General features: G+C 35.1%; 1 protein-coding gene across 1 annotated transcript in view; it reads left to right on the top strand.

Annotated features, from left to right (window-relative positions):
- GPR158 (G protein-coupled receptor 158) overlaps positions 1-19,842 on the top strand; it is a 313,167-nt gene that overhangs the window by 187,167 nt on the left and 106,158 nt on the right. The gene's annotated exons all lie outside the window — the stretch shown is intronic.

Here is a 19,842-nt window from a genome sequence, read left to right as displayed (position 1 = left end):
CCTCCAGTTAACATTAAAAGACAAAAACAACCCAACAAAAACCTCTGTTGAGATTCTGGGAGATTGTATCCATTATGTTAATGTTATAGACTTTAATAGTTATTTTAAACAGTTTCACTAACAGAAGCATACAGAAAAAATTAAAATCAAGCTTTAAGTCAGAAAGAAAATGCAAACAGGCAGATGGCTCTTCATTTAACCAATATTTGTCTTTCTTTTGCAACTAAATATGTGTTAAATTGTATATATGATAAAGTAGCAGGGAAGGGAAGTTGAAAAATATCTAACCAGTGTTAGTAAAATTAATTGGTTTTTTAAAAGCTTGTCACTGGTAAAGCAAGTAAAATTGAAAGGTCTATTTAAAAAATTGCTCTGAAATCTCTCTACATAATATAATTCATTTACATACTGTATATAACACATAGTTCTTTATGCATTTTATTTTAATCATTAATTTGTATGTAAATGGAGATATACGATTGGTACAATACTACATTATGTATTAAGAAAACTAAGATCATTCTTGCTAGACCAATGTCTTAATCTATATTAATGTTACTTAACATATCCAAAGTTGTTAACCTTGCAAATTTCTCTGGACCTTCATGTGAAATGTTACTATACGAGTCTCTCATGAGAATAGATAACTTTACATGTCATTTGGTGAAATTTCTATACTTACAAACTAGTTGGATTAAAGAAATTAGATATTATCTAGTTTCAAGGTGGTCATCTTTTGGAAATTATTAGTGAGTTTTCACTGACTGTATCACAAAAATAAAGGGGAATATTTTTAGGAAGTAAGTTAATACTAAGTCAGTGAACATATAAATAAACTTCTTATTGATTTCTTGTTTTTATTTAGAAATTGATGAAATTTCAGAACTAGATTGGAGCAACCTCTTGTTTTATAGAAAATAAAACCCAGCCTCTGAGAGACTGTAAGTTACCTATGTAACACAGCGAGGTTGGGATTTTTATATATTTATATTTTGTCTTATTCCAGGACAGAATAAACTCTCCCATCTACATGGAGACATCCCGAGGGAGGGCCCAGGAACGGTGGTTAGGGGAGGAGGCTGAGCTAGAGTCTGACACTTGTCCCTTCTTTCCTCTTTCTCCACCATGTGAACCATATTCTTTAATCCAGTTTCACCAGAATTCATGATATGTGATATCTTAAATACTTTTAGTATATAAACTATATTTCATTTAAGGCCCATTAGAAATGGATAATTTGGGAACTTAAGGCCTCTTTTATTTATATTAGATTTTTTTTCTGTGAATTTACAGAAATAATGACATCGACAAATCAAATATGGGAAAAGCGATGGCAGTGTCAAATGCAGCAGCTGATCCTGTACATCTAGACAGCATTCAAATATTCTGTAATGGTCACAGACAGTTCTCTGTTCTAAAATGAAATATTAGGTGATCATATCAAGAGACATAAGATGATTTAGAAATTCATGTCTTTCAGTTGCTCTGTTCTTCCAAGAAGTCTTTTTTTTTTTTTTAAGTACATTTGGTTAAATTAAGTTTACCTGTTAAGTACCAAAAATCATTGGTCAAATGTTAGTTTAACATTTTATCATTTCGAACAATACAAACTAGATTCTATTATATTTTGGGGTGAGACTTGTGGTATGACACCACAAAGAGCAAATTAAATTTTATTCGGCACCAACATTTATAGGTAACTAATTACATACATTTGTCCTGTGCCCTTGGTTAAAGATTAAATCTGTCAATAAACTATGAATGAAGTTGAACTCAGTGAGTTCTTCTAAAACAATAGCAATTTTAAAACAGTATTTTAAAGATCCTGAACATTAAATAGTTTTAAATTATTTCTACATTTTCCACCAAATATTATGATAAGTAACATATTTTTCTGCCAGCTATTCTGAACAGAGTGTGTGGTTTCTTACAGTTTAATAATGTCAAATGTTAGTACAATTTACTTTCAAATGAAAATTTCAAAGAGAAAAGATACACTGGAAGGAACAGCAGCCTATTCTACTTCTGAAAATAATCTTTTGCTTGATTTATTCTTAGCAAATTTTAGCATGTTTTGTTTGAGCTTAGTAGTTCAGAAAAAAATAATAGTCCTTTTTAAAAGTGAACATACCATGGTTTGTACCATCCCTTCCATTTCTTTAATAGTTTTTTTTTTCCTTTTAATTAGGACTTAATTGACAGGGATTTTATAATTGCTCATTTTTGGTTTGGAGAATTAGATATCTTAATATAGAGTGTGACCGATTTTTAAATGAAATTCTACTAGGTTAATTGTGATGTTCTAATGCTTATTTTGGTGAAATAAAGGGAGATATAGCACTTTTTGTTATCATTCCATTTACCTCTGTACCCAGTCCCTGGCAACCACTGTCAATATAGATTTGCTTATTCTAGGCATCACATATAAATGGAATCATACAATATGTGACTTTTTTGTGTTTGGCTTCTTTTACTTAGCATAATGTTAATGTTTTCAAAGGTCATCCATATTGTAGCATGTAATAGTACTTCTGCTTTTCATGGCAGAAACAGTATATGTAGTCTAAAATCAGGCCTGATTAATGTAGTAAGCATTTCAGGCGTGTATTAAATCTGCAAAGAAGAATCATATCATACTAGTTAATGGAGGATAAATTTTTCATGTCTTAGGTATATGTGGAGACTCGTTCATTAAAGGCGTTTCTGGACCATTCCAAGTTACCAAAGTAGAAAGTATCACAGCTTTTGCTTTCACACTTTTGTCCTTACAGGGAGTAAGAAGACAAGAATTAAGTACAAATTATATCATTTTATAAAGAAATGTTTGATTTTGAAACATAGCACTTAATATTATTTGGATAATTTTTCTTTCCATGAACTATACTTAAACATACCTATGAAGAAACCTGAGGTGCTACACTTGAAATATAGAGAAGTATAATCATGTTTTCTAAAATAACTTCCAAATGATCTTTAGGACATCAGAGGTCTGAATAGGGTGGGCTAACCCCAGCATTAAAATTAGGTGCAGCAAAGAATGTATCCAGGAAGTGTGGGTGTCAGAGCCTAGCTGATCCTGTTGGCTATGACAAGTGTCAGCACTGAGCTGATTGAGAAGGGCAGGTTCGATGGTGAGATGCCCAGTTGGAAGAATGCACAAGAGGCAGACATGAGAATGAAATGGCAGGCACTAACTTTATTTCAGAGCGCACCTCTGTTTCTAGGACTGCAGTTCTTTTGGGGGTGAGCACAGTATTGCACACACTTCTTCTGCTTCCCTTTCTTGTGCTTCCCTTCTGCTCTCCAAGGGACTGCATGGCTCTACACCTACCAGAGTACAATAGTGGCCTTCAGCCACACATGCATGATACAATAAGCTGAAGTATGTTTACATATTTTCTAAATCTGGGGTCCTATTTCTAGTCATGGGCCTGGATCACAGCCAGACCTTGGAACAGCCAGACCTTGGGCCAGCCAGGCCTGGCGCCCACAGTGGTCTTAGCCTTCCTACCTCAAGCATCAATGCCACTGTCCCCAAAGTGTTAGGGCCTCACATATTTGGCTCTTGAAAGCTTTCTAGCTTTAAGGGCTTCTGTTTAAAATACAGCTACTGTTTAAGTAGGATTAGTTTTCATTCTAATGACAAGTGGAATTTGCGCTAAAATGTAATTGCCACCTCCTGTCGGTTTATTGGAACACTGTGTTTAAAGGGATTCTGAGGAAGCTAATGGATTTATTCTGAAAGGTGATTGTTTAGCAGCTAACTAGCAGTCATAGGTGTTCACAGGGAAACTAATTACATCCTTAGCTCATATTTGCCACTCCTTTTCCAGAAGCTTCCGGCTCAACAGAAGTAGTGAGGAAAGCAGACTACCGATACATGATGTGAGAGGGCCTTTATGATAGCATGGCTATTATCCATTTTGTCTAGGGATAACCTACTTCTTGAAGTATTATATCAACATTCAGGTTTCTATAGAGGGTGAATGCTACATCTAGCCAAGAAATAATGAATTTATTAGGAGCAATCTCAATCTCAATTTATTAGCCAGTTCTCAAGTATGTGAACTTGCAAAAGTCTGAAATATATTTTATAAGGTGCTTTTTCTAAATATTTAAATATAAGTATATTTCAAAGAAACTACAATGCTTTCAATTCTTATTTTCACTTTTCTTCTGATAACTATGTGTGTTATATGTTAGTAAAAGTGCCAGAAGAATTAGATTTTTTAAATTACAGCCAGAAATTAGATTTTTAAAATCACAGACTCCATCCCAGCATACAATATTCATCCCCCAATGTATTTTGTCAATAAGAAAATATTTTATGAGCTCTGAGTACAGTTCAGTTCCCAGCTTAAATTTAGAATTTTAAATCTTTTCTTTCTCTTGTTATTATGGAAATTATTTAGCTCATTTGTAGGTTATTTTTTCTTAGAACTACTTTTATTAGCAATCAGGAATGTCTACTTTTTCTCGTCACGGAGATTTCTAAATTATTGTGAGTGAGCTTTAGAACTAAATACAAAATTTAAAGAATTAAAATAAAATTAAAAGGCAAATTGGAGAAAAATGTTTTGATATAAGATAGTAAAGGATTAATATTGTTAATCTAAAAATAAACCCTGTTAGGTTTCAATAGTGTACAAAAATACCCAATAGAAAAATAGGCAAAATTCATAAGGAATTTAAAAACATAAAAATATATTTTCTATATCCATGAATAATTACAAAATGCAAATTAAAACAGTGAGACAAACTTTTATAACAATATTCTCTGTGTTGGTGAAGACATTAGGAACTTAGGTACTCCCATCCATTGCTGATGGTTTTGTTAAGTGGTAGCAAGTTTTAGATAAAGTTTGGAATTATGTGTAAAAAACTTAAAAATGCACAGTAGTTTTACTCTAGGAGTCTGTACCACAGAAATCATAACGTGCCAAGGACTTACATACATTCATATGTGTTTATCATAGCATTATTGATAGTTCAAACAAACTGGGAACAGTCGAACCTTCAAAATTGGGTTAGGTCATTCATGCTTTTAAATATAGAGCCCATAAAAGTGATTTTGTAGAATACTATATGATGGGAGGAAATGGTTTTAATATAATTATTTAATCATAACCTTCACTATCACATTTTCACTATTAAAATTTTATTTTAGCACTTATCATTTTTTATCCTTTCCTCTCACCTTTTTTCTTATGCCATTCCTCTCTGCCTGCCTCCCTCCATTCCTTCTTTTCATTCATCAACTGCTAATCATCGACTTAGTGTTTGGAACTATTACGCATACTGGGAATACAATGATGAACAGGCAAACAAGATCTGTGCCTTTAAGGAACTGATATTCCAATGCGGAGCTGGTGGAGATAGGCAATAAGAAAATAAAGAGGAGTATCAGCTGGTAGTAAGTGCTGTGATCAAAATGAAATTTTGTAATGAGGTGTGGTGCACCTTTGGAGTTATAGGGTTCTTATAGTCACCATGTAAGTTGGTACTATCCCTTATTTGGGGAAGCTAAGGTTAACATTCAGGTCTGTTTGACTTTGTAACTCGTTATAGCTCTTAACTACTGTGCTATACTATCTGTCATATGGTTACAATGCAGGTATTTATCTTGAATTCTAAAAAGCATACCCAGCCAACCCTGACTCCATTGTAATAATCTAAATTCTAGGCCTGTGTACATTCTTCATTCTTCCCCATTACTTTATGCCTCTATGAAACTTACATGTCCTATGCTTTATTCTTGCTAGGTATCTGCTAGTTAACTGAATAAATTAAGTGCTTACATGGCACCATTTTAATGGCTTTATATGTTCGTTGGCTCTGCTCATTTGTGTGACTATATAATTTTTCATTTTAATGGCTTCTTTTAATGACTTAACCCAAGGAACAACTCGTATATAATGGCTTACGGGTATGTGTGTGAATATATGTGGGTGTCAGGGTGGCAGTAAGGGTACGGATGGCGGAGGCGGGAGTGTGGCAGAAAATAGTTTAGCTGAAGGGTCTCTTTCTGTGCTTCTTAAAAAATATCACTTGAATAATCTACTCCAGCTGGTGGCAGCAGTACTAATTATGAGGTAATGAAGAGCAGCTAAAGCGATTATCCCATATTTGTACACCTTAGAAGTAAAACACTTAGTGGTTACCAAAGCTCTATTTCCCCTTCAAGACACTTATGCTTATGTATGCTTGTTGTAATGGTAAAGACAGTTACCTCTCAAGGATGCTAAAAATAACTTTAAAAAATTTAATGTACCCATACTGAATTGCTTCCTATTTGAAAAGTTTTGTAAGAGACCAGTCCTTTTTTCCCAAATTTCTCGGATCTTTATTTTTTAAAGCCCATGCAAATATTATGTAAGCAAGAGACTCTGCACAATTATAAGTTAATGCCTTTGTTAACTATTCATGAAGATTTAGCTGGGTTTACAAAGGTGATTTTAATACTGACTTGCCCTGAAGAGGCTCACAATCTAATGGAGAAATGAATGTAAGGAAATGGAAGAGATATAAAAACATGAACTTCAGTGTGTTGAATACTTACTTGCAAGGCGGTGGACAATAGTGATTAAAGTCACAGACTTTAAAGTTTGACCATCTTGGTGACTTTTCTGGCTTCTCACATAAGAGCTCTGAAATCTTAGGTAAGTCACCAACCTCTCTTTATCTTGGTTTTCTCCTCTGTGATATGGAGACAATAATAAATCTAATCGCATATTGTTGTGGTGAAGATTGAAATGTGTGGTATCTTTATAAACTTATTACAATTAATGATCTGTGGAAAAATATTCAGTAAGTGTTAGCTATTAATACTGTGTATGTACAGAATATGATAGTAGCATAAAAATAAGAGTGGTTAAGGGGAGGTCTGGGAAGACTTCAAAGAAGTAAGTAACACTTGAGAATGAATTTTACTGATCACACTGATAAGAGGTAAGAAGGGTAGGCTAGGCAGAGAGAGAGATGCAAAGATGTTAGGGAGCGTGTAATACATTCAGGAAAATTCAAAAACTTCCATATGGATCCTCAAAAAACCTGGCTAAGAGTTTTGGACTTCACTCTATAAGCAGTCGAGATAAATTGTTGAGCTGGCTAAAGATGTTAGACATATGGGTCTGGCACCATAGAAATAGGTTTGTAAGTCATTCACTCATTCATACAGTGTTTGTTAAGGATGCGCTAAGTTCCTAGGCATTGTTTTTGGATGGTGAACAACATAGGCATGGTCTGTGATCCTGTGAATGGAGTTTATAATCTTGTGGGGTAAAGATGAATAAATAAATTAATACATGCAATACTAATAAGTGCTACGAATGAAAGTAGAAGAGTAAAATGAGAAAGGATAATAGGGTTGGAGAGATTAATGGGGTTAGGGAGACTCTATTTAGATGGGTTGTTTAGGAAAACTTTTCTGAGGCACCGTCATTAAATCTGAGGTCTCAAGGAGATTCAGGAGGGGGAGGAGGAAGAATAGGTACAGGAGAGTATTCCAGGAAAAGAAAACCACATCTGTGAACATGCCAAAATGTGAAGAAACTTGAAGTGTTCTAGGAACTGAAGGAAACCAGCAATTAGCAGAGCAGGAGAGTGGAAAGAGGAGTTTAGATTGATAGTCAGGTGCCAGTCATTCAGAGGTCTGTGGGCCAGGGTAAAGAGTTTCATTTTATGAAGTATAGTCATCAGAAACCACTGAAGGATTTGAAGCAGGGGAATAAATAATCCCATTTAGATATTAAACTAATTTCTCTAACTTCTCTGTGGAGAATAGATTAGTAAGGGACAAGCGTAAAAGTGAGGGAAATGAAAAGAAGTCTATTGAATTAGTCTAGGTAAGAGAGAATGCTGGCCCTGGGAATGGAGAGTAGTGGCTAAATTTGAGATACATTTGATGATAGAACTGATAGGACTTGATGATGAATTTGACGTGAGAGGTGAAGAAAAAGAAAAATTAAGTTTGGTTCCCTCAGGTTTATAGCTTGAGGAACTAGATGAAGAGGAGTTGTGCTAAGAGTAGGGCAGGGGAAATCAGGAGTTCCATTTTGGACAAATATTACATACTAATACTAAAATATTATTTGTGGTTTATATGCATTTTTTTAATCTGGATTTTATTTTATCTGGAAATCCTAATGGTTAACCCACCTATGAGAAACCGAAGTGGGGATATCAGGAGGGCAGCTAGATATATGAGCTGGAGATTGAGTGCAAGAGTTCAGGCTAGAGCTATAAATTAGGAGTCGTGAGCATTAAGATACAGAATTTAAAGCTAGCAGAATGAATGAGATCACGCACATAGGAAATGTGGAAAGAAAGGAAAAAAGAAGATCCTTAGGACTGACTCTTCAACATTTTGAAGTAAAGTAGAATGCAAGAACCCTTTTTGAATAATTGAGGTATAGCCAAAGAGAAGAGAGGGAAGCCAGGTCAGTGCCACATTACAGAATCCCAAAAAGGGCAGTGTGGCCAAGTGTGGGGAATACTAAGAGTAACAGAATAAAATGGAGGGAGAGAGGTATGCCCTGGATTTGGCAACACGCAGGTCATTGGCAGCCTTCGCTGTGGACTTTTATGTAATGATTGAGGAGGTGGAGAAAACATGTATGCCCTAAACTCTAAGTATCTTACTTGGGAAGAAAGTTGAGAAGTAGAGTGTTGGATTGATAGTGAGAGTTAAAACAATGAGAAATCCTGAGCTTTCCCAGGGTAGTGTGTAAAGTAAGAAAAGAAGACATTTGCAACAGAATCTTTGAAATAGAAGGAAAGAAAGAGGGAAAAGGAGCAGAGGGATGAAAGGTATGAACCAACCCAATTTTACAGAAACAAAGAGGGAGGAACTCAAAAGAGAAGGGAGTTGTTAACAGCAGATAATACAGGAGCAATGGAGAAAAATGAGGCCTTAAGTACTTTACTGCTGTGCCTATGCCACATTACTTTAATTATTATAGTTTTATTAGGGCTTAAGTGTTGGTAGCTTGGATATTTTTAGTTTTTACTCTTCCATATTTAGCATCTAGGGAAAGCTTTTCAAAATCAATGTAACATCCTAGTAGGATTTTGATAGGGATTGCATAATAGTGTAAGAACAATTGTCTAGTCCTATCAAAAAATACAGTGTTAGATCATTCCCTAATACTGTATGCAATAAATCTAGATGAAAATGACTATAGAGTTGATCATTATGAAGTTATTGCAAGCTTTTGCATGAGCATTTCCTAGCAGTGATGGGTACAGAAGTCAGCTCATAGTGTGCTCAGAGGTAAATAGGGGATAGAAAAGTAGATAGAGAATGTAACAGCATTCTTTCAAGAAGCTTGGCTCTAAAGGTAAGCAGAAAGATGATCTGACTTAGGGTTGAAGGAATTTTATCTTAAAAGATGGGAGCACATACTTATAAACTGTTTGAGAAGTTCGGATTAAAACACAGGGAAACATGGACTAATTGATGGGGCCATGGCTCATGAACAACAGAATGAAATAAGATCCTGAGTGCAGAAGGAGATTTTCACTTTGGACAGGAGTTGATCTGAATTGTACCCAAGAGTAGAGAGACAGTGATGCTCATGAAGCAGATATCAATAATTTTGCATTGAGGCAACAAAGTTGAAGAAATTCTACCTTGGATTTCCTGTCTGAGATTTGGAATAAGGTCATTTATTGAATGTTCCTGAGCAGAGTGAGGTTGAGACTTGATAAGACTGTTGAGAGTTTTATATAGCCACTGCATGAGAAGGAAAAGGGAGTCCAAGGGCATATAAAAGAATTCCTGAGAGCCCAGATCAAATTGGAAAGCATAGATGTTTCTCCGAAGTCCTTTTGAAAGAAAGAAAGGCAGAAGTTGAAGATAGAGCATATTAGCATAGATAGTTACATTTACTGAATGCTTGTCATTTAAGGTACTGTAAATACTTTTCAAGTGGCATTTTGCTTTATGTCCATTTGTTTTTGTTTTTTTTTAAGTAGATCTACTAAAGGTTTACTTTTTGTTCATTTATAGCATTAATATGTGTGACCATTAATTAATTTTAGAGAAATCCCAGAAGGGAGAGAAATAACAGTAATTAGTATCTTCAATTCCAAATGGAGAAAATGACTCCTAATGATACTCCTGAGGTCATAATACAAACCACTGTTTACTCATAATTAAATGAACAGCATCCTCCAAATTCAATAAAAAGAGCATGTTTTATAAGTGTATTATAGTTGCATGGCATCTGTCATAGGAGCTTCATAAATAATTACAATGAGGCCTATCCCAGTTAAAACCAAAATCAGGGAGATTTATTTTGTGAGTTTTATTTCATAATACAGCAGGAATCAGCAAACTGATCTGCTGCCTGTTTTGAAAAAAAAAGCTAAAATCAAAACAAGAATATTTTATGACATGTGGAAATTATATGGAATTCAAATTTCAAGTGTCCATAGATAAAGTTTTATTGGAAAATGGCCACACTCACTCATCCACATGTTGCCTCTGGCTGATTTCACATTACAAAGGCAGAACTGAGTAGCTGTCATGGAGATGGTATGGTCTGGAAAGCCTAAAATATTTACTTTCTGGTCTCTTACTGACAAAGTTGGCTGTCGCTCAAAATACAGCTTCTGCCTGGTCTAGTTTCTATCCTCATCTCTTCAGCTCTCAGTGCCTTGTTCACCTGTCCTATACATTTTAGAGTTATTTGTCTTTTCATAAGGAATGCTTAAGCACAAAAAAGACTGCACCTCAACGAATAAATGCACAGTGCTGTAATTTCCGATTCAGGTCATGATGCCTGGATACATTTTGGCCGAAAGGTCATCTTGGCATTCTTTAATTCCACCATGGAGTAACTTCTGTCAGCTACAAAGATCATTCTAATTTGGAGCATTTGCTAGTTTTTTGACCTGCTGTTCCCTTTGTAACATCCCAGGCCCTTCATTCAGATCCTGAACCTAAAAATTCAAAACAATCTTCCCAGGCAAAATGGTTGAGCCAGAAGGCAGGATAGCAAGGCCTCAATCTGTACTTCAAACTTAGATAATGGGAGTCCAAGTCCATTTCCTGGGTTCTAAGAGAAGGTGGCCTGGAGAAGCATGACTTGGTTGCTTTAGATCATAATTTTTAATTTCATTAAAATTTTTATTTGACCAAAGCAAGTTTCTTTTTGGCCACAAGCTCTTGGTCCACTGCTAATTTGTATTTAATTTAGCTGTCACTACTTTGAGCATGGCTCTTGCTCAGCTAAGTGCAGTGTGTCTGCTATACGTTTTGAAGCCTCATAATGTCCTGCATCAGTGTTTCTCCAGCTAGAGGCCGGGCAGCATCCTGGAGGGGGTTGCAGAGCAACCTTTCTTGTATTTGTGTTTAAGTACTTTCTGTGTCCTATGGCTTTCTCTCTTCATCCAGAGAGAATCACAGGGTTCTAAGGTGACAGGAAGGGCAATCACGACAAGGAATTATACATTTTTTCTTTCTGTTGGAGATTTTTAGAGATGAGCTTTCATGAAACCAAGGCTCTGTCTTATCTTCCTTTTCCACATCTATAAAAATCATGTGCTCCTCCACACACCTATAAATATATAACCTGGCTTCCTGGGGTCAAAGGTGAACCTGTTTTTTGTTAGGTGTCCCTGTCTGCAATATTTCAAAATGATAAATTCCTCTGTGGTTTTGCTTCAATATTGAATCTAAACTTCCTCCAGATTTTCCCTAGTCTCCCTGCATCACAGATCAGAAAAGAGAAATGAATTGAATGTTAGCTGAGCACAGGAGCTTCAGCCACCATCTTGAGACTGATCCCAATGCAGCTTAACCCTGAGAAATGGGGATTAGGCTGTTTTAAGACACTATGACTATGCCTTGAGTTGGGTTCCTTTACAATAGCCAGTAAGAGAGAAAACAAGGCCTCTCAAACAACACCTCCCTTAGTTGACTGCTTGCTAGTTAAGGTTTGTAGAAGCAAAGCATGGGTTTCTATTTCACCTTTTAATTGTCCATAATAGCCCACCAGCAGTGCCTAAGAAATACACCGGATAGCGAGACATTTGTTTCATTTGGAAAAAAGCTGAGTAAACATGAGAAAAAGTTTAAGTTCAAGAGAAGTAGGATTCTCATAGACCTTTTTCTCTTCCTTTTTTTGCTTTGCAAAGTCTGCAAGACAAATTATCTTTATAATGCAGATAAGCAACATGACAATTTCGTATCACAGGTCCTAGAAATGTGCAGGATTTTGGAGCAATTAAAATGTCTTTAAAGCTTGTTTATTCATTCTTATGACTTCTCCATTTATTTTATCATTTCTCCATAAGATATTACTAAATTTAAATTTAATGCAATTCCATAATACTGCTAAGGGCTCTTAAGGGTATATACTATTTTCTATTTCAGAGTAGAATATTCAGATAGGATCATTTTTTGACATTTCAGTAATGCAGTCGATTTTTAGCTCTGGGACCCAAATTTAAAATAGATTAGAGGTAGCACTCGTAGTTTCATTTCTAAAACATTTGTCCTCATTTTCCTTATGAAAAAGTGGAAGGATAGGGAAGCAAGGTGAGTAATAATAGCAGAGGAGCTTATAGCAAATAAAAAAGGCCATAACACTTATGGGCCTATGGCAGTCAAAATATAATACATAATTATTATGGGAGCCATTATCATCCATGATTACTGTTTACTTACCTCTGTCTTTAGCTTCAGCCCTCTTTTATCTCTAGAATTTTTTCTTCCAATTCAACTCTACCCCGCTTAACTCAGCATACACAAATGCTTCACTAAAGCTACGGTTTTGCTGCTCTGTCCAGCTACACCTGAATCAGTTAGCGATTAGACTACCCTGTGCTGGCAATGCCAAGATAACCACTTTACCTCTGGCTCTTGCGATATGGGGTTTGCCCTTTCTTCTTTGGAATTGATTCCATAATTCTTACCCTCCTGATGGCTGGGCCTTGGCTCGCCTATTTAGACATTATTATTAGATACTTATTAATTGTGGGTGACTACTGTTTTCAATGAATTTTCATGTACTTTCAGTGGGTAAGTGTCACTTAAATCTATTAAGCAATCAATTTCAAAATCCCCTTGGCAACCTTTTAAAATTTGAAGGAGCAGACCCCTTCTCAGATCTTATGAATAAGTTAAGTTTTTTGGAGTGAGGTTTCCATGCACGTATAATTTAAAAAATTGTCAAGTTGTTTCTAATATACCTCTTGGGTTGAGAACCACTGACTTATAACCTTGAAAATGGTCTTTTATGTCCTCTTTTATGGCTGGAGGTAAAACTTAACAATTGTTCATATTTGGGGAAGCAGAAGTGAGACTTTTCTTGATTAATCTTGTGCTTTTCATAATCACATAGACCCTAACCTTTTTAGAAATTATAGTTAATCTGTCTTTTTGATTTTCCTCAGTCAGAGAGAAATAAAACCAAGGATGATGTATTCCTTGAGGCCAGTGAATTTGAGAGACAATGGAGCATGGTGGAGGGAGAATGGGCTATTTGAACTGTTCAGGATTCACTTATGGAAATTAAATTCCTGAGCTGTTTACCCGAGACCATGCAATAGGTAAGAGGAAAATTTATTTTAAAACGTCTATGAATATAGAAAGGGCACAAACACGAAAGCTGATTCTAAAAGGAATCAAATATAGAGGAAAGCCCTCCTACTTTGATTATCTACTTTGGACGCTAGCAGCATGAAGTGACTAATAGAGACAATAAAAGCTGCATGAACTAGAAAGGAGGTTTGGTTTTTTTTTTTTTTTTTTTCCTTTGACACAAATAAGCAAGCAGAAATGCTTGCTTGAAAGTAAATGAGCAGTTAGGCACAACAACCAATGAATCAACAATGCAGAAGGCCAACACTAGTGGCTCACTAGTGAGATAAATATGGGAAATAAGCTAAAAGACAAGACTACATAAGACAGATGTAACAATAACAGACAGCAGATGAGAATCACATATAAATAATAGAGGCAGCTGGAGTTCCATTGAACCCTAGACCTTCTCCTGTTACCTCTGTCTAAACAACCTCAGTCATTTCCTCTGTTTTCTGAACCCATGGTCCCAACTGCCTAATTGATATTTCTGTTTGTGTCTCAGTACATCAGCATGTTTACAACTAACTTGTGGATCTTCCTCTGCCAAACCTAATCTTTTTCTCTCTTTCTTGTCTCAGGGGATGCCATCCATAGAATAAGTTAGAACCACAACATCGTCTTTAACCCTTCTCATTCCCTCACTCTCCATAGCCAGTCCATCATGCATTCTTGTCAAGTTTACACCCTCAAATAGATTTATTTTTTCCATCTCTACCTCCACTATCCTGATCCAAGATACCATCATCTCTTCTCTGCAGTTTTATGGTTTCCGTCTACATTCATTTGAGTTCTGCTTCAACGTCTCTTCTACCCTGCAACCAGAGAAGTATTTTCTAAATTCAGTTTTATCATTTTAAAATTAGTCCCTTTCTTCAAAAAATCTCTGATGGCCTTTCACTGCTATAGGATAGAGACCAAAATCCTAAACCATACCTATAAGTACCAGTATGACTGGCATTGTCTGTCTTCACAACGTCAACACTGACTTCTCTCCCCTTCCTTTTGGCACTTAGCTACCTCCTTTTGTCACTTGATAATACATGCACCCCAGGGACCTAATACCTGAGGTTCCTTTATTGGGAACACTATTACTTTCCTCTCTCCATTACCACCCCACCTACTCACCTTCTCCTTCCAGTCTTTCAGATCTCAAATTAGTCCATCACTATCAGTAAAGCCTCTCCTAAGCTCTCATTCCTGGTCGGGTTTCTTTTCTATGTCCTGTTGTAATTCTGAGCAGTTTTCCTATAGAACAGGTTTCCTCAACCTCAGCACTATTTACATCCTGGACTAGATAATTCTTTGTTGTGAGGAGCCGACCTATGCATTGTAGGTAACATCCCTGACCTTTATTCACTAGATGCAAGTCTTAATTAAAAATGTGCCCAGACATTGTCAGATATCCCCTGGGGTGAAATTACACCCATTAACAATCAGAGCTTTACAGCAACTACCTCTATCCCAGTCTGTAATGTAAAAAAAACTGAATACTCTTTGAGAACGGGATCTCTCCCATCCCCATGAAAGAAAGAGTGGCGGGGCGGGGGGGGGGAATTAAACATTAAATGGAATAATGTCTATATTAAAAAAAAAGAAAACCTAAACATGGAGAATAATATCGCTACTGGGGGCGGGGGGGAGGTGGGGCATGGGGAATAATGTCAATATTTTATTCTAATGTCCAAAGTTCATTTTTTCTTTTTTGTCCAAAAGGAAATTTGATAACTCCATTCATAATATCAAATTTCATATCATCATAATATTAAAGTAGAGATCACTAGAGAACATTAGTCATGGGATATGCTTCTGGTCCACTACAAGAATCTCTAATTAAGCTTCCTGAAGAGGAGACTCAACTTCTCTGTATTTAAATAAGCATCCTGAAAAGCATGCACTTTCTTCATGTTGCTACATGGCAACTTGATATTACTATTTTTGGGGAAACTATGCTTACAACATAGCTAATGTTTAAGCTTGAAATGGGGATGGGAGTACAAAACCTTTTTGGATGTAACAGGAGTGAACTTTATGTCTTCTGTGAGGTGTGTCTGGGCAGCTTCAAGTGGCTGGTGAAGAAGGTAAACATAAAAACATTAATTATAAGTGGATTAGATAGGAATCAGTATACACAGGGAATGACAGGATTCCAGGAATGTCTTTCCAGAAAAGAAAAATTTGAACTTCTTTGAAAGATGAGTAGTAATTTTTTACGTAAAAGAACAAAATCTGCAAAGTTCTTGGGATTAAAAAGAGCATGCTGGAACACAGCATATTGTCCGTGGAGTGTTTGAGATGAGCTAGAAAGGTAGGAAGGAGCTTGAATGAGCTTTTACTGGATTTATACTTAGCAAACAATCAGAAAGATTTATACTTAGCAAACGATCAGAAGGATTTATACTTAGCAAACAATCACAAGGATTTAAGAAAGGAAATGACATGGTTACATTTGCATTTTACAGAAGTCTCTCTGGCCGAATATGGAAGGTAGTCTAGAATGTGTGGAACTGGAAGTATAGAGACCATTTAGGGATCTGTTGTAATAGTGTCTGGGAGAAATGAAGAAAAACATGGTTTGAGACAGTGAGTGGTGATAAAAAGGGAATGATTTCCACAGACAATTAGAAAGTAGAAATGACATCATATTGACAGTTGTGATTAGAGAGAGAGATGATTCTAGAATGACTCTCAGGTTTTTTATTTGATTTTGTTCATACATTGCGAAGCCATTGACAAAGAGAGGGATTTCAAAGGGACTGGTTTGAATGTACAAAGATGAGTTCGTTTTTGGACATGCTGAGATTGTCATCCATGAACCTCTAGTTAGAGGAGCCAGGACTGGTTCTCAGAAGAGAAGTTAGAACTGGAGATAGATTTGAGTTACCACAGTGGGTTGGTAACTGATGCTGTGAGAGTGAAAGAGGCACCCCGAAGAAGGATATGAAGAAGAGAGGCAGCCTCCCTATTGTATATCACCCAAGAAAGACTTAGGTAAGAAAATCCTCATTCTAAATCTTTATCCAAACACTGAATCATCTAAAGGATTTGTATTTTAAGACTTAGGAAGAGAAAGTAATCAAATTACCTTCATGTCCATTTGGACTGATTTATTTAGTCTGCTGTTATCGGGAGAACTCGTTTCGAAATGCCTTAAAATAAGTTTTATCTATTTACAGCTCTCTGTGAGTCAGGAAGCCACAATATCTTTGTAAATTTTGCAAGTCTTTGAGAACAGCCTTCATGATATGTGCATACAGACCACAGGCATATGGTGAGATTCTTGCCTTCCAAAAGAAGTGATTGAAAAATAGGAGAGTTGGAATATAGTTTAGACAGTTTTTAAACTGATTTAGCATTAATGAATCCATTCTTTTTAATGACTATGTTTATTTTATTCTCTCAAGTACATACTTTGTCCATGGATTTTCATGGGTATTATTTCAGAACTTTTAGTATTTTGTCTTACATATAACCCATTCATGGACATGTGAATTGGTCATTTCAATTACATAAACCAAAAACATTCTATTAATTTCAAAATTGTCATATTCGAATCAAGGTATAGACTATTTTTTATTGAAATATATTTGACATATAACATTGTATATATTTAAGATGTGTTATATGTTAATTTGATACTTTATATATTGTAATTTATAGCAATATATTACCATTGTAGTGATAATTAGCACCTCTATCATATTATATTTATTATCATTTCTTTTTAGTGGTTGGTATAATTAAGTTCTAGTCTCTTAGAAAGTTTGATAATTATAATATAATATTGTTGTCTATATTCTTTCCTATTTTCTTATTATATTGAGTTACCATAAAAATGTGTCTGCCAAAAACCAGTTGTAACAACTAAGTAATATCAACAGATTTTAATATGAATTGATTTGAATATTCACCAGCAAACATATACAGTTTTTTTATATATTAGCCAGAAGACGAATTGGAAAATTTTTTGTAATTGTAGTGATATTTTAAATTGGTAGATGAGATAGGGAAGATAATCCGACAAGGTCTTCTGTCAGTTTTAATCATGGTAAATGGGTTTTTTGTTGCTTTATTTGTACTTATGGTGCCCTTTTGGAAAAAGGCATTATCTGAGGCCAGAAAGAAGAGTGATTTGCCAGCTGAAAGGTCATAAAAAATGTTATTTCAAATTTAAACACAAATGAAATACAGAAACAAAAACTCACTCATATTAGAATGGAATTTGGAATTTAAGAACTCATCAAATGACAAAACTATTTATACCTAAGGAGAACAGAATGAGAATTTAACAATAGATTTCTAGGCACTACTTTCAAAATATTTATGTCCACTGGGAATGAGTGGGCATATATGTTTTATATAGTTAAAAGTAAAAATCTATCTCAAGGAAAATTTGTATTTTCCTGTAAATAGTGTATTCTCGAAGAATTGAATTTAACTTCAATTTTTGATAGCTTTTAAAATAAACTAAAGTTAATACTCATATAATAAAGTTCTCCCAAAGACACAGAATTAGGAAGTGTCAGGGTCAGTGTGCAAAACTCAGGTCATAAAGGTGTCAGAGCTTATATATTTAATTACCACTCTATGTGTGGTGTTGCTAGTCTTTCTTGGAGCATGGATAGAGGACTGGGCTTCTTTCTGTCAATATCTTGCTCCCTTTCTTGTAAGGCTTTCTGCCATCTTTGCAAAGTGATCAGATAGATATAAAGAATGAGAAGTATGGGAATGTCATTGGCTTAAATGTAAGCCAAGAGAATATGCAAACTGAATACAAATGGTAGAAATATTAGAAAATATTGTAATATAGATTTCTTCCCTAGTTCACCCCTTAAATGGTAAGCCTTGCAAATTGGTGGCACCAACATGATATTTGAGCAGTGATAAAAGGTCTATTGATTTTTACCTTTAACCACCTCATCGTGATTTTCAAATCCTTTATTTATTTTTTTTATGAGGGTATAATTTACATACAGTGAAGTGCATTTATCTTAATTGTACAAAAGAATGAATTCCACAGGTGCACACACGCATGTATTCTACACCCTTATCAAGATGCGGAAGTTTCCATTAGCCCCAGAAAGTTCTTTCATGCTCCTACCCTGTCAATTCCCACACTCCCTCTCCACCCCAAACCAGAGAGGACTGTTCAGATTTCTATCACCATAGATTAGTTTTGCCTGTTGTAGAACTTTATATAACTGCTATCATGCAATATGTTCTCTTTTGTGTCTGGCTTCTTTAGTACATATAGTTTTTGTGATTCTTCTTGGTTGTGTGAATAACACTTTCCCCCTCCTATTTCTGAGTGGTATAGTTCATTGTATGAATATTGTATCATATGTTAATCCATTTTTGCATTGGATGGATATTTAGGTTATTCCCCTTTTTGGTAAATTAGAAATAAAGTTGCTGTGAACATTCTTTTACAAGTCTTTTTGTGATCAAATGTTTTTTCTTTCTTTTAAATAAATACCAACAAGTAGAATTGCTTGGTCACAGGGCAGATGTATTTTTAACTTTATAAGAGGCTACAAAAGCATTTTCTGAAGCGATTATACAGTTAAATTCCCATTTTATATTCCCATTAGCAATGTATGGAAATTCCACTTTCTCTAGATCCTCTCTACACCTGGTAATGTCAGTCTCTTTAATTTTAACAGTTGTAGAAGGTACCTCTTTATGACTTAAATTTTTTCAAACCTTTTGTGAGATTAGAATTTTAAACTGCTCTATATTGTAAAAGCAATACAAGTGTATTTTACAGAATTTGGAAGATACTGAAAATTTTAAATAATAATGTAAAAATCACCTATAAATCCACAAATTGGTGTTTAAAAATATTGAATATAAAAATATTCCTATATATATCAACCTATAATCATACACTTTTTTGTGGTTGAATGTACCCCTAAGCCTTGAATTTGATGACATCATATTATTACACCAGAGGGTATAGCATAATTCATTTTACCATTTATCTACTTTTTGGGATGTGGATTGTTCCTGGTTTTCTCTAAATGTGAATAATACTGTGCATGAAGCATTCTTATAACTAAATCGGTGAATGATTCAGATTTCCTTAGGACAACTTCTTGCCAGATCATAATGTCTCATTTCTGGTTTTTATAGCTCTTATTTCTTTTTCTTATTTCTTTGTATTTCATATAAATTCCAGAATAATGTAAAAGCCCAATGTTAACATCAGATATCCTTATCTTGTTCCTGCTTTTAGGAAGAATGCCTACCTCACC

Source organism: Rousettus aegyptiacus, unplaced genomic scaffold (assembly GCF_014176215.1).
Source record: "Rousettus aegyptiacus isolate mRouAeg1 unplaced genomic scaffold, mRouAeg1.p scaffold_m13_p_10, whole genome shotgun sequence".
Taxonomy (NCBI): domain Eukaryota; kingdom Metazoa; phylum Chordata; class Mammalia; order Chiroptera; family Pteropodidae; genus Rousettus; species Rousettus aegyptiacus.
The sequence above is the reverse complement of the archived record's forward strand: the minus strand, read 5'-3'. Positions and strand labels throughout refer to the sequence as shown.